The sequence below is a fragment of the Photinus pyralis genome, unplaced genomic scaffold (genome assembly GCF_008802855.1).
Source record: "Photinus pyralis isolate 1611_PpyrPB1 unplaced genomic scaffold, Ppyr1.3 Ppyr1.4_LG2, whole genome shotgun sequence".
Lineage (NCBI taxonomy): Eukaryota > Metazoa > Arthropoda > Insecta > Coleoptera > Lampyridae > Photinus > Photinus pyralis.
The window spans coordinates 44,807,941-44,821,526 of NW_022170403.1; positions in this window are offsets into that span (position 1 = coordinate 44,807,941).

Genomic DNA, 13,586 nt, shown 5'->3' on the forward strand with positions numbered 1-13,586 from the left:
ACTACCGGATGCAAACTTCAAAATATGGTGCGAACATAAGCATTTTATTAAACACAAAAATATTTATAAAAAGGATTAACATATATACAAGATTATTGGGAAAATATAAGCATATGTACCCGTACAATTTTATTTTGCGAACAAGGCAACACTGTATTTAATAAGTCATTATACTGTTCCCAAAGGTGGTTGTGACGAAAACAGTATGATATAAAATGTCCAACACCATCACAATGAGCACTTTCCGGTCCTTCGAATCCGATCACTCCTCTTAAGTTTAATATTTTTCCACTAATGTTTAACACGGGTGAAATAGCAATAAGTGAACAGCTTAGTTCAGTTGTTTTTGTGCTTAGGTTTAATGGCTCTACAAACATAAATTTCGCACTATGATTGTATAAGTAATGCGTTTCGAGGTTCTCATTACACTTATTTAATTGACATTTTCTCTTTAAAGGGACTGTGGAAGTAAATCTGTCTGTCGTTAATTCTTGTAAGATTTGAATATTGTCTATTTCTATTGTTAGGAATGGATATTCTTTTCTTTCCAGCATTGTACAATTTGTATTACCACACTTAATTAATTGAGAGTAACAATTGACCGGCCATACTTTTTTAACTATGTTGCTTATGGAGTCTACGCAGTCAACTTTCACTAAGCCTTCTGTCATTTTCTGTAACGGGTAATAGCCTTTTATTATCTTTGCCCTTTTATTGTATGTGTGTATCTCATTAATGGTAACAGCACAAAACTTTTTCTTTACGGCACAAACCAGCACATAACTAGCACAAACCTACTGCATAAAAAAATTATTGAAAATTTAATGTGGGGAGGCTATCATTAACCTAGCCCCCCTATCTTAAAAAATTAATATCTCATTAACGGTAATAGCACAAAACCTTTTCTTTGCGGCACAAACGAGCACGTAAATAGCACAAACATATCGTATAAAAAAATATTTCAATATGTAATGTGGGGGGACTATCATTAACCTAGCCCCCCTATCTTGAAAAATTAATACCTCATTAACGGTAATAGCACAAAACTTTTTTTACGGCACAAACGAGCACATAACTAGCACAAACCTATTGCATAAAAAAATATTTTAATATGTAATGTGGGGGGGCTATCATTAACCTAGCCCCCTATCTTAAAAAATTAATACCCCATAAACGGTAATAGCACAAAACTTTTTCTTCGCGGCACAAACCAGCACATAATTAGCACTAAACTTTCGCAAAATAAAAAATTGAAAATTTGATTGTGGGGGGGCTAGGTTAATGGAGCCAATAATTCAGACTCTTCCTTGTATTTTGTCAGTTACAATCGTCGCCTCAAAGAGAATGATATATACAATAAATTGTATTACACAATGTGAATTATAATTTAATCCAGAAAAATGTTTACATTTGTTAATTAACTGAAGGCTGGGGACAAAGTTAAATACTGAAACACAATGGACCGGAGGCGGATTCAATATATGGAATGGTGTTCTATACTAGATGCCAATCAATTTTATTACGTTTTTAATGTCCATATCCTAACGTAGAATTTCAAAGAATAAAATAGATACTTTTACGCCAAATCGGTGGAGTGGTTTTTATATTTCTCAACTCGATGTTCATCATCATTGACTACAAACCTGATGGAGTGCTTAACTCATGCAGCATTTTGACCGGTAGGTATTGTACACTATAGTGTTTAACTGCGTACAATCTCATTCCGTTTACAATGCAATAAAACAGAATCACTAAAAAATACATTATTTATTAATTGTTTAACTTTTATTTAATTTAATTACAAATTCAAAAGTTCCCACACAATGTCATTTTATTAGTAAATTTTGTTTATATTTTCACTCATGTTGAAATTGTGTGTTTAGAGCAGGTTCAACATTCAAATTTAATGCGTCTAATTCTGAACCTCGTTCTGAACCAATTTTCACGTTTATTTGGAAAATTATCGTAGGTAATTGCACAAGTGCATCAAAATTACCGATAATTTTTTTGAAAGCATGTCTAAAAACTGCATGAGTTTATTTTCATATTTTGGCGAAAGAGCCCGACACCGAAGGAAATACTGCCTATGAATAGTTTATCACTCGGTTTATCACAAGGTGTTTTTGAGTGTTGAGGTGTTGCACTTTTTTACTTTAACGAACAAGCGTTCATTCTAGATTTGCGAGTCGATTCGTGAATTTGACACCTTTTTGTAGTAGGTACTTTGTTATAATAATTATTCATTTCTCACTTGTACAGTTTACGATCGACAACACGAAAGGGTAGTAATACAATCTTTCAAGTTACCTAAATTATGGAAAGTGAAACGGCGGAATTTTATGAATAAATTATTGAAATGTCGAATAGTACATTTAGAGAATTGGTTGTCTACGTGAATTGTTATATCCTGAATTAAAATGCATATCATAATTGTTTGCATATTTAACAGTGGTTTTGGTTTTTATCTCGGTTTTTATCGAGGTCCTATTGAAACAATGCTGCAAATTCATTAACGAACTTCTGGTGAAATCATCGATTTTATTAACTGAGTATGATCGATTATTATCATTATCGATGTTTCCCGTGTTTAAACATCGTGTTCCAATTCTGTAGCAATGTATTTATGTATTTTTATTAGATATTCTGGCATTATTTACAAATTCGGGCGCTACCAACATTGAGGGTTAATAATTCATTGGTAAGAATGTCAAGGGCTGCATTTTCTGCGCGTTTCACCGTCTGACATTCTCGGCGCAAGCGGTTTATTTTCTCAAACGCCGTCATGGGAACATTTAAGTGGAACTTTTAATTCTCAGTGCAACGTCTTCTTGCTAAACATATTAGATAAATAATATAAATAAAACACAAGTTGGGCTAATTTTGGACGAGACTCAAAATAAAGATGCACTGTCGTCTGAAACCCAGAATTTACTATAGATTTTAACAATTTATTGGAGAGAATATTTATATCGTATATTTCTTTCGCCATTCCGACTGGAAAGTTATTAATGGAGCAGTTTAAATACGAATTTGTGAAATCTTTTAGGAATATTATTTTTCATTGGTTGTCAACAGTTTTAATTACTTCTGTGAGCTTGATTTCAAATTAAATACTGTCGCGTATTCCTAAAATAGCTTGGGAGTTCTTTCCTTTTAGTTGGTTAATGTAGGCAATAAATAAAGACAACTTTCTCAATTTTTTTTATTGTGGCACTTATATTAAAACAAGAGATTTATTTGTGTTTTATTTTGCACTAAACGATTGATTAATGAAGTTTATAAATTCTTCCGGCCAAACTGAAGTCTTCCACCTTTTTACGCAACTTTCAAATGTGGTTATGATCACATGTAATTAAATACAGATATTTTGCGCTGTATAGAAATATGAAAACCATTTTTGGAATTGGACCGTCGCATTGACTTTTTTTGACTTCATTTGGAACGAAGACGATGATGTGTTAATCCTTAAGGTGGCTGGTTCGTCCATATAAGCAACCGGTTGCATGCAACAAGTTGCGTGAAACAGGTTCAGTTGTGTCATTTTACGTCTATTTGTGCAAACCCGGTGTAACGTATTTGGAATTTGAACGATGTCGTCGTCCGGTGAAGATTTTAAGGTGGGTGCCATGCATTTAAGGAGAAGAAAAAGCGGAAAGCGTTTTTTGGGTACATCCTGATTTCTTTTAATTGCGGGAGGGTAAAATTGACCGCAAAGTGGAGGGGGGTGCCCTTAAACGTCCTATGCACATACTTCCATCTCCAAATTCATTCCAGATATATCTATCACATTTCCAATTCGTTTCGTTTGCATTATTTAGGAGTTAAATACGAGTATAACTGCCCTTTGTTGCTGTTTATTATTATAAGTTTATACAAAATATGAAAACGAAATTTAACATTTGCAGTTTTTTGGTGATATCTCAGTTATTTTAAAGATTTTTCAAAAATTTCAAATGCGTTTTTATGGCCACAAAAATTTAACCTCCACTGCATTTCTCACCGTTATGGAGATCCTAGAGCCACGAATTTGAACCACCCTGACTCTTATACAAATAAAGCACATATGTAGTAATATGAATGGACACTAAAGGAGCTAAACTTGGGTAATTCTCGAGGTAATTCTTCCTTACAGCAGAAGTAGCTTGACCTTCTTGATCTATACACACTTCAGCCACTATAGGCACGCCTCGTGCAGACGTTGCATGTTCCTGTCATGACTCATGACTAGAGATCGTTCCAAAAGTAAAACATGATCGCGTAGAACCCAACTTGGGTATGAATGCAAATATACTATCTAACCCATACCCAATGTACATAAATCCACTCTTAAAGCAAATCTTAACATCTAACCGAGCATCTAACCAATGCTCTACCACTGAACCATAAAGGCATGTTAAGGATAATTTCTTTGAAGGAGTTTTAAAGGAATATCTAAATGAAATATGAAATATTTTATTGATCCCCAAAGTCCCATAATTTGCGTTACTTTTTAAACTGTCTCAACAAGCACAAGTCATAAAGAATTCGACTTACGACTTTATTTATAGTGGGATGTGCTTTTTACAAAAATTTTTGTAGAATTCCTACACTTAAAATGGCGCACGTCTAAACGGGGTGAAAATTGTTACTTTCTTATATGTTTCGTATATTAAAACTATTAATGTTGAAAGAAAAAATCGGAAAAAATCTTTTCGGTTTTTCGTTCATATGTAGTAGCCACTTCCCCCAAAAATAGCATAATTCCGCGGCAGAATAGACACATTTTTTCCCATTTAACCGACACTACTACACTGACAAGGATTCTTCATATTCCTAATGCTGTGCACTGCAAATAAATCGGCAACCTCCATACGCTCGCTGAAAATTCGCCCCCAACAGAGTTCAGAACAGGTTAATTAGCAAACGAGAACTCACTCTCAGAATATTCTTCCTTTATAGAAAACACACCCCGAGATTTCCATTACAAAAACGGTCATAAGAACATTTGGCTTGTATTTTTGAATTTGAAAAAACCACATACATTAAATCTTTCATTGAGTATAAAAATCTTTAGCTACAACTCATGTTTGAGAAACGTGAAGTGATGTTATTTAAATTTGGTAAAATAAAGGCCACTTTTGAATATATTAATTTGTCTAACATTGTTATTAGTGCACGGATTTCGTTGAACAAGGGCAAAAGTCAAAGGATATCAATATACGAATCTACCGTATTAACGTTTTTTGACCTTAAGAAAACTTTAAACTAATTTATTTATATTTATTTGAGCAATAAACAACAATCAACAGAAGTTTATCATTTATGTACATACTTAATTCGAGAATGCAATTTATTTTGATCGTAGAAAATGTTATTTTTTACTAGCGGAAAACATATCGCATGCTTGTTGCCTCGGATTTTAAATAGTTTGTAGTGATTTATCCTCGGATTTATCCTTCGAATTTTCTCGAGTAGGCATTTGCTTTCCGGATTGGCGCAACACGATGGCACCATTACATCGCTTTCGTGAATCGTTTTACAGTCATCGGAAAAGGATGCACTAGTTTTGTTGATACACTCAACCTTATTGCTAGGGCTGTTTGACCAAAATTCGTTGTCTAGAATTCTAAAACAATTATTAGTTCAAATACAGTGTGTCCAAGAGAATGAACAGCACGGGGAAATCGGAAACCATAAGAGATACCTCGAGAGATACACAGTCGGTTAAATTAGAAAAAAGTTGCATATTTTGTGTAGTTAGTACAATGATGTGTTAAAAATTCGGAATCATTTCCGAAGATATTTGAAAAAAAACCATACTCGTTTTTATTTTTTCTGACCCTGGTTGAAAAGATATCAAAAAATAAATAGCACTTCCTCATGCGAATTTTTTAAGCTCTAACAAGATGATACACACAGATTTCCACTGCAACGTTTGGTCTTAATATTTTTATATGGACCGGAAGGCAGTACATTTTGTATTGAGTAGCGGTTTCTATTACGAATACAAACATGTCTGAAAATATGATTCTTTATTAGGTAGGTCATTTAATAGAACCATCAATGAATTATTTTGATCAACACCTACTATATCAACATTCGGTTTTTTCGAATATCTTCGGAACTGATCGCAATTTCTGAATTTTTAAAACATGATTTTACCTGGCCCTAAAATACGCAACATTTTTCTAATTTAACCGACTGTGTATCATTTACGGTTTTCGATTTCCCCATGCTGTTCATTCTTATCTTGGACACACTGTATATAGTAATGAAATTTTGGTAATGGAATGCAGGTACAATTTGGCACTCAACCCTTTAGAATTTATAATTCTAAAAATTATTTAGAATATACTTAGAACATGTGAGAATAATTGCTCGCAAAACCTCACTGAAAATTCGAGTTTTTGAAAATTTCGAGTGATTTTTTAGGAAAAGTTTGCGAAGCTTCTTTTAAAACTATTGTGATTGCAAATTGAAGTAAATTGCGTTTTTATAAAAGATCGTGTGAAGTTGGCGCTTCAAGATTGTTTTGATTCTTTTTTATTCTTTGATTACGGAACGTAACATAAAGATGTCACTACGTCGCATAAAAACGGAAACAGAAGATGTGAAGTAGGTGCACTTATACGTGTCTGTCCATCTTTTAATATGATTCTCCTCATTCAAGGAGAAAAAGTTGATGGAACTTTCTAATATTTAAAATTAAGGAATACTCACTTTTCAGTACGTATGTATAGGCACAATAGTCAATTTGTTCCAGTAGATTGACTATTAGTGAAGATAAAGGACGATTTCTTTGAAGAAATACAGACGGGAGAGTATATTAGCATTAGGTGCTCTTCTTGGGAAACAATGTCATGGAAGGCGCGCGAAAGAATAAATTTATGAAACAATCGCGTGACATATGTAGCTGCACGCGATTGTGAACCATTTCTAACTGCCGAAGAACGGCCAGTTGCGTGATGATGCGTATGTCGGCCAGAACAATGTTGCGAGAGCATTTAGACTTTGATAAAAACGCCCTTAATTGACCATCCGCATCCCCCGAAACTGTCGGGTATTGAAGATTATACTGTGAAACATTTGGCATAAGCCGAAAATGTACTTCACTCGCATGTTTTGAGTAATTATACAAATACGTGTTGTGTTCCCAAATATATAGATCATTATCTCGAGTACGTGCAAATTATGAAAGCCGGATAATTTAGAAATGAAAGTAGAAATCAGGAAACTATACTAATGTTAATGAAATTATGTCCGTGAAACTGTAATTAAAACGTAATATTTAAATGAAATTAGACTTGTTACGTCATCTACAATCTCATTACGTTACAATTTATTTCAAATAAAATTCGGATGTTCAATTTCACCTTGATATTTCTTTAGAAAACATTTTGATCGTCACTGTTTGTACCGAAGAAGTACAAAAGACAACCGGCCGCTCCGTCACAACTCGACTTCTCTGATTTAATTATTATAACTCTCGCCAGGAAAGATTGCCGGTCACAGAACACTTGATCCCGGTTTGCAATCTATGTTTTTCTAAAGATGTGAGCGACTTCCGGGATCGTATCGTCAATGTTGAACAAACAGACTTTTCGTTCAACATTGGCACGATCCTATTCCGGGAATCGCTCGCATCTTAAGAAAAACATAGATTGAAGATCGACAGAAGGGGTGCTGTGATCGGCAATCTTTCCTGGCGAGAGTTATATATGAAACGATTCACTAAGTAGGTAATTTAAAATGTTTTTAATTCTACCGGTTTTTACAGTGACCGGAACGTAGAATTCTATCAAGAAATGCTCAAAGCAGTACCGAGGGTAGGGAGATCGGAGATCACAACACTATGCTTGGTGATAGTGATGTCACAAAATAACATTTGAGACACTTAGGCCAATAAGCAGGGTGTAACGAAACAGTATGGTGGAAAATTAATTGATTAGGAAAATAACACATTACTGGCGAGGAAATGTTGAAGTGCGAGGCAGAGTACTTTAATTTCCGAGTCAAGTAATGTCATTTTGCTAACGAGTTTTGCATTAAATTTTACCCGAAATCGTATTTTAATATAACATTTCAATTTGCATATAAAACTTTTGATTAATGTCAATCTGTCAGTGAGGAGTCATTATAGACATTAGAAATGTCACAAATGCAGCCGGTAAAGTGACGGTGCGGCCGGTAAAGTGACAGGTGCAGCCAGTAAAGTGACAAGCGGCAGGAAACGTAGTCTGCTCTACCTCTGTCATGGAAACTCAAATTTCCTGACAGAAAGTAGGCACGAAAATTAAGCTTTCAGGGCGATTTTGGGTAAAATTATTATATCGACGTTCTACTTTTTATATTAAACTAGTGCGAGTAGGGCAGTGCTAAATGAAATAACGGTATTACACCTCCCCCTGTGGTTTTTTCTTGGTAACGTCCCGGGTTTGTGACTTGGTATCGGCGAGGAAGGTGTTGGCTGAGGCCTGTTTCCTGAAGTCGCTGCCTACGACGGGGTTGAGGGTCATCATCATGTGTGGGGTCGAGCTGGACTCTGCTTCTCCACATGGCTTTTGGCATTGGAAGTCGAGTTGGAAGTGGTAGGTTGCGGCACACTGAGCGTCTTCTTGACACGTCCTCTTCTCCCTATGTTCCTAGATATTATGTAAATACCGAAGGGGCTTTTTTTCGGTGCGCCACTGGCAGTGTATGGTAGAACCACAACACCCTGTAAATAGGCAACGAAGCGTTTGCAGACCTACGTTTATAGTCATAAACTAAGCCAAAGAATGTGAAACTCCCTCCGTATTTACATCATTTAGGAACACCCTACACAGATTGTCTTAGATTGAGTAGGATAACATGGGTATCTTTGGTATTATTACACTTACAGATTGGGTTAAATTGGCAAAGTTGTGTAGTTGTTGATGCTGATGGATAGTCCGATGCGAAATTTTGAAAAAAATAATTCGTTTCGTAGATAATTGAAAAAAAGTGAAAATTGCCATTTTTAAAAAGTTCAAATATTTTAGTAACAAAGAGAGCGCTATCGAAAAAAGTTTAAAATAAAAGTTGCAAAAGTCGATGTGATAAATTCCGAGATAAATTCAATGGACGTAAACATTTTTTTTTTAAATTGCGGTTTTCGAGATATTGACAACTTCCTTATTTTAATTGGACGCCATATTGGATTTTTATGGCACTTGATAGATAAAAAAATTGCAAAACCAGTGATAAACACTTAGTATTTAGTTTGAGAATCCACCTTGTGTTTTTGTCTTGAAGTTTATAATGTATTTCTTATGGCAACAATTACATGGCCGATTGTGATTGAAACAAAATTCGTTCGTTTATTGTCTCGCATAGTCATCATCGACACGGCTATGGAATTATTGCCATCAGAAATACATTGTAAACATCGAGGCACAACTGCGAGGTTTTTGTAATTTTTTTCTCTATCGAGTGACTTAAAAATTCAATATGGCCTCCATTTAAAATAAGGAGTTGATGCCAATATCTCGAAAACCGCCATTTTGAAAATTGTATTTCTACACTCATTGAATGAATCCCATCGAATTTTGCAACTTTTATTTCAAACTCGTTTCAAACTATTTGCGATAGCTTTCTTTGTTACTAAAAACTTTTTGAAAACGACGATTTGATTTTCAAAGTTCGCACGACACTGAATGCACTTTTGTTTTCGTTTTGTTCATTCGTCGATTCGTAGCAGAGCTGGGAGAGGGAGCTGGGACGAATCCCCCCAAAAATAATTCGAATCACGAATCCGAATCATCAATAATGGATTCGAAACACGGATACTTTGATTCGGATCCTTTACCGCTTGCGACATGATTTGAATCCTAGTATTCGAATGTATGTGTAAATATTATTTGAGTTATTTAAGGGATGATTATGCGTACATTTAATATCAACTGCAATATTTTTTATAGTGTGGAAACACCCCCAAATGTATTTATTCATTCATATGCATATCTCCATCGTTATTGCCAACTTCACAGGAAAAACACGAAATCTATTGCTGACTGGTTATTGCTAACTTCACTCGGAACCCATAGTTTATGTTACATCACGATGAATGAAGCCAACAGTTTTATAAGCTAATCGAAGGTCAAGAAGCATATGAATAGCAGCTAGTAAATCAAAATCACATAAACTTCTTCCTCGCGTAAATTTAATTAAAAATCCACAAGAATCTCGGCGGCAATTCTTGAATAGTATTTTCGGATTTCTAAAAGCCGCCCATTCTCGGCCAGTAGCACCGACTCACGAATACTCGTATATCATACAAGTAGTAGACTGATTAAATTTAATTCCCGTGAAATACCTTGCTGCTGTATTTTTGCACGTGGCTTATGAACACTATTTCCATATTGATAAAAAAAACTGTTTAAATGTTTCATTGCGTAGGTACCTAGGTACTGTTTTTTAAAACACTTCTTAAATAAAGTGGAGTAAAACGGCAGAAAAATGGTAAAAAAGTGTAGACTTGTGTCCCGTTAAGCCACGCCTGACGCTGTGCTACTACCTGGGATCGCTGCCAGCACTATTTTCAGACGCTTGACGCACTTTAGCGTTAGTTGAAATCCTCGAAATCAAAATGAAATTGAGAAACATTATCGACAAAAACCACCAACCAGAGGCCTTGCGAGTGATCCATTGTTAAAATTTGAAATAAAAATTTATTCTGATAGAAATTCGATGCTTTCAACGGATGGTAATACGAACTTGAATATTGAATTTCGCCACACCAAGGATAATTAATAATACGTTCAAGTTTACTCATTAAATTTTATTTCATTAAAGAAATCTGACTCGTACCTCAAAGTTGTGCAAACAAAAACTGAGGATTGTATGGTTAACGTGTAACAATTTCCAACGATTTCGATAATCACATCACGTAAACGATGAAGCGAGTGCGGCGAACTTGAGTTGGTAAAATGTTCAGACCAAACGGTACGGAAGTAGTAGGCGCCTTGTATTAGAACTCATTTCGATAAGTTCTTTATCTGTTTCTTGGTCTCGTCAAGGACGACAGGTTGTTTTACATACGATTCACGGATGTGTGTAAAACTCAGAACTTAGAAGAACCTCGTACAGCTTTCAGATGTAGGAACAACTGACACATTTGCATTTCAAATGAAACTGCATTGGACAGGAAACAAAAAAGTAGAGCAGTCAAAATATAAAACAAATAAAATATACAATGGATATCAATATACGAATTAGTTAAGGATGTGAGATCATACGAATTTGAATAATTAATTCTGATATTGATTAGCTTCGGTTTTTGCACAATTTTATATTCACCTTTGTAACCTATTTCAGTGGGTTTTTCGAAACTGTTTCACCACTACAAGACTACAACAGAATGTTTAGTGATTTCCCCGCGATATTTGTTCATCAGGGATCTTGGTAGAAAAATTCATGTTCATCAAACGAAATTGTCCTCTTTGAAACTTATAACTTCTGGGTACTGGATCCTTTCTGTTCTGTTCTAGTTCTCTAGATCCCTATATACCTACCACCCAAAATTAATAGGATTTTTTTTGCATTTTGTGTAACTGACTGTTTAGATCAAGATATTAAAGTACTTACTTATTCCTCAAATCTGTAAGGAAAACGTTAAACGTATTGCATCGATGTTCAGAACTTCATGCGTTTAGTTGTCGACCTGCAATTTTTAGCATACGGAAGCATTACTTTGATCCAAACAGCAAAATTAATGCATTTCTGCCAATCGTTAGCATAAAAATGTCGTTGGGAAAACGTCAATGCATTATAATGATAAGCAATATGTTAATAAGACTGCTCCAATATAGACAACGAGCGACAAACTCACTTCCGGTTGATGAATATTGACCAAAATTTAATCAATTAGCCCCTGACCAACATACAAACAGAATTGGAAAATTCGAAACCGTTAATGAGTTATCGTGTCCACAGACGGACGGACGGACAGAAAGTCCAAACTCGTTTTTTGACGCTCGTTAATAAATCACTCTTGAATTTGTATTTTGATCAGGTCCAATTGTTTTTTTTTGCATTTAAAGGGATCAAAACGGCCAATTAATTTTTATTTTTGAAGGCAGCAGTTGTTCATTTGCTTCCAACTTGGGGTTAAACGTTAAAGGACCATAGAAACGGCAAGAGACATATTTGGTTAAATGGGAGAAAGCTTGCGCAATCAATGATCTAAGAAGATGATAGCATTTAGGAAATCCTAAAACGTTTTTGTGGTTTTTGAATTATTTTGTTTTCTATTTTTTGAACTATTTTTTCCTGGCGTTGATATTTGACCTACAGACACCAATGACACTTCTACTCAGCAACTTTCAAGGCTCTTTGAGGTGGAGTTGTTAATTTTTTAATACGACCTTTTTATTTTGAATTCGGTGATATATAGGACTTGTTTAATTTCGTTGTTTTTTGGGCTTAATTAAGAATATTCCTATTACGGACCTGTACAAAGATTGTTTTACCCTCGGTTTTACCTAGCATCATAAACCACTTATTTCATTAGTATTTAATAATAGCAATTCAATGAGTGAATTCAGACAACATTTAATAGTAAAAACAAATTAAATTAAATTAACGGAAGATATACGAATTAAAATACAACAAGAAATTAATTTGAATAAAAAGCTAAAGTTATCCATTACATAAATAGCATCTTCTGACAGTCAATTGTAATGTAATACCCTAGTCATAGACTGAGAGATAACGACCGATTTTCTGCGAATATTAGTAAACGTCTGTCACCGCAATTTTCTCTCTACATAGGTTAAACTTAAAACAGTTCAATATATTTTTATGCAATTTTTCAAAATTTTTTTGCTGACACTATTTGAAATAGGATCAAACTGTCAGACTAACAAAAGAACGTTTTTCTCAAAACTATAACACCCTGCATCTCAAAGACGTTTTGGACATACCTACGATTTTTTTCTTAAACTGGGCCCAAAAATCAACTCCTTAAATATTAGCGTGTTATTAAGAAATACCTCGAGAAATACCTTGCATACCTAGAACTAGTGTGAGTGCACTTAGAAATTAAATTTTGGGTTACTTTCTACGATCGAGATTTTCGGGTCCACTTTTCAAAACTATCGCGAACTGTGAAACTCTCGGTGAAACTATCATAGGTACAAATGGAACGAACAACAAAAATGGAACTTTTATAAAATGATATAATGAGATTCCGCGAGAAGTTGGCACCTAATTCCTTAGACTGTGACTTAAGTATAGAGTAAGAGAAGTAAATTAGGGCTTTTGTTACAATCGGTCTAGAACTGTAGACGGGTGCAAAGAGAATTATTACGAAATTTCGATAATGTGATGTGGTAAGTTTACAGACACAACATAATTAACCGTTGATTTAGTATCATCATTTATTTTTGGATTAACAAAACAGGCTCTTATAAAACTTTTTAATCTATTTTTTATTTAGAAACGCGAGCAACTAGTTTATCAAAACCGTTGAGAATCCTAATTTTGGGCTTTGGGTGTCAACATTCTTCCCTAAAGGAATTATTTGTGTTTTTTAGTAAATCCGCTTGTTTTATCGTATGCCTAGATTGTAAAAAAAACATTCTCGATCT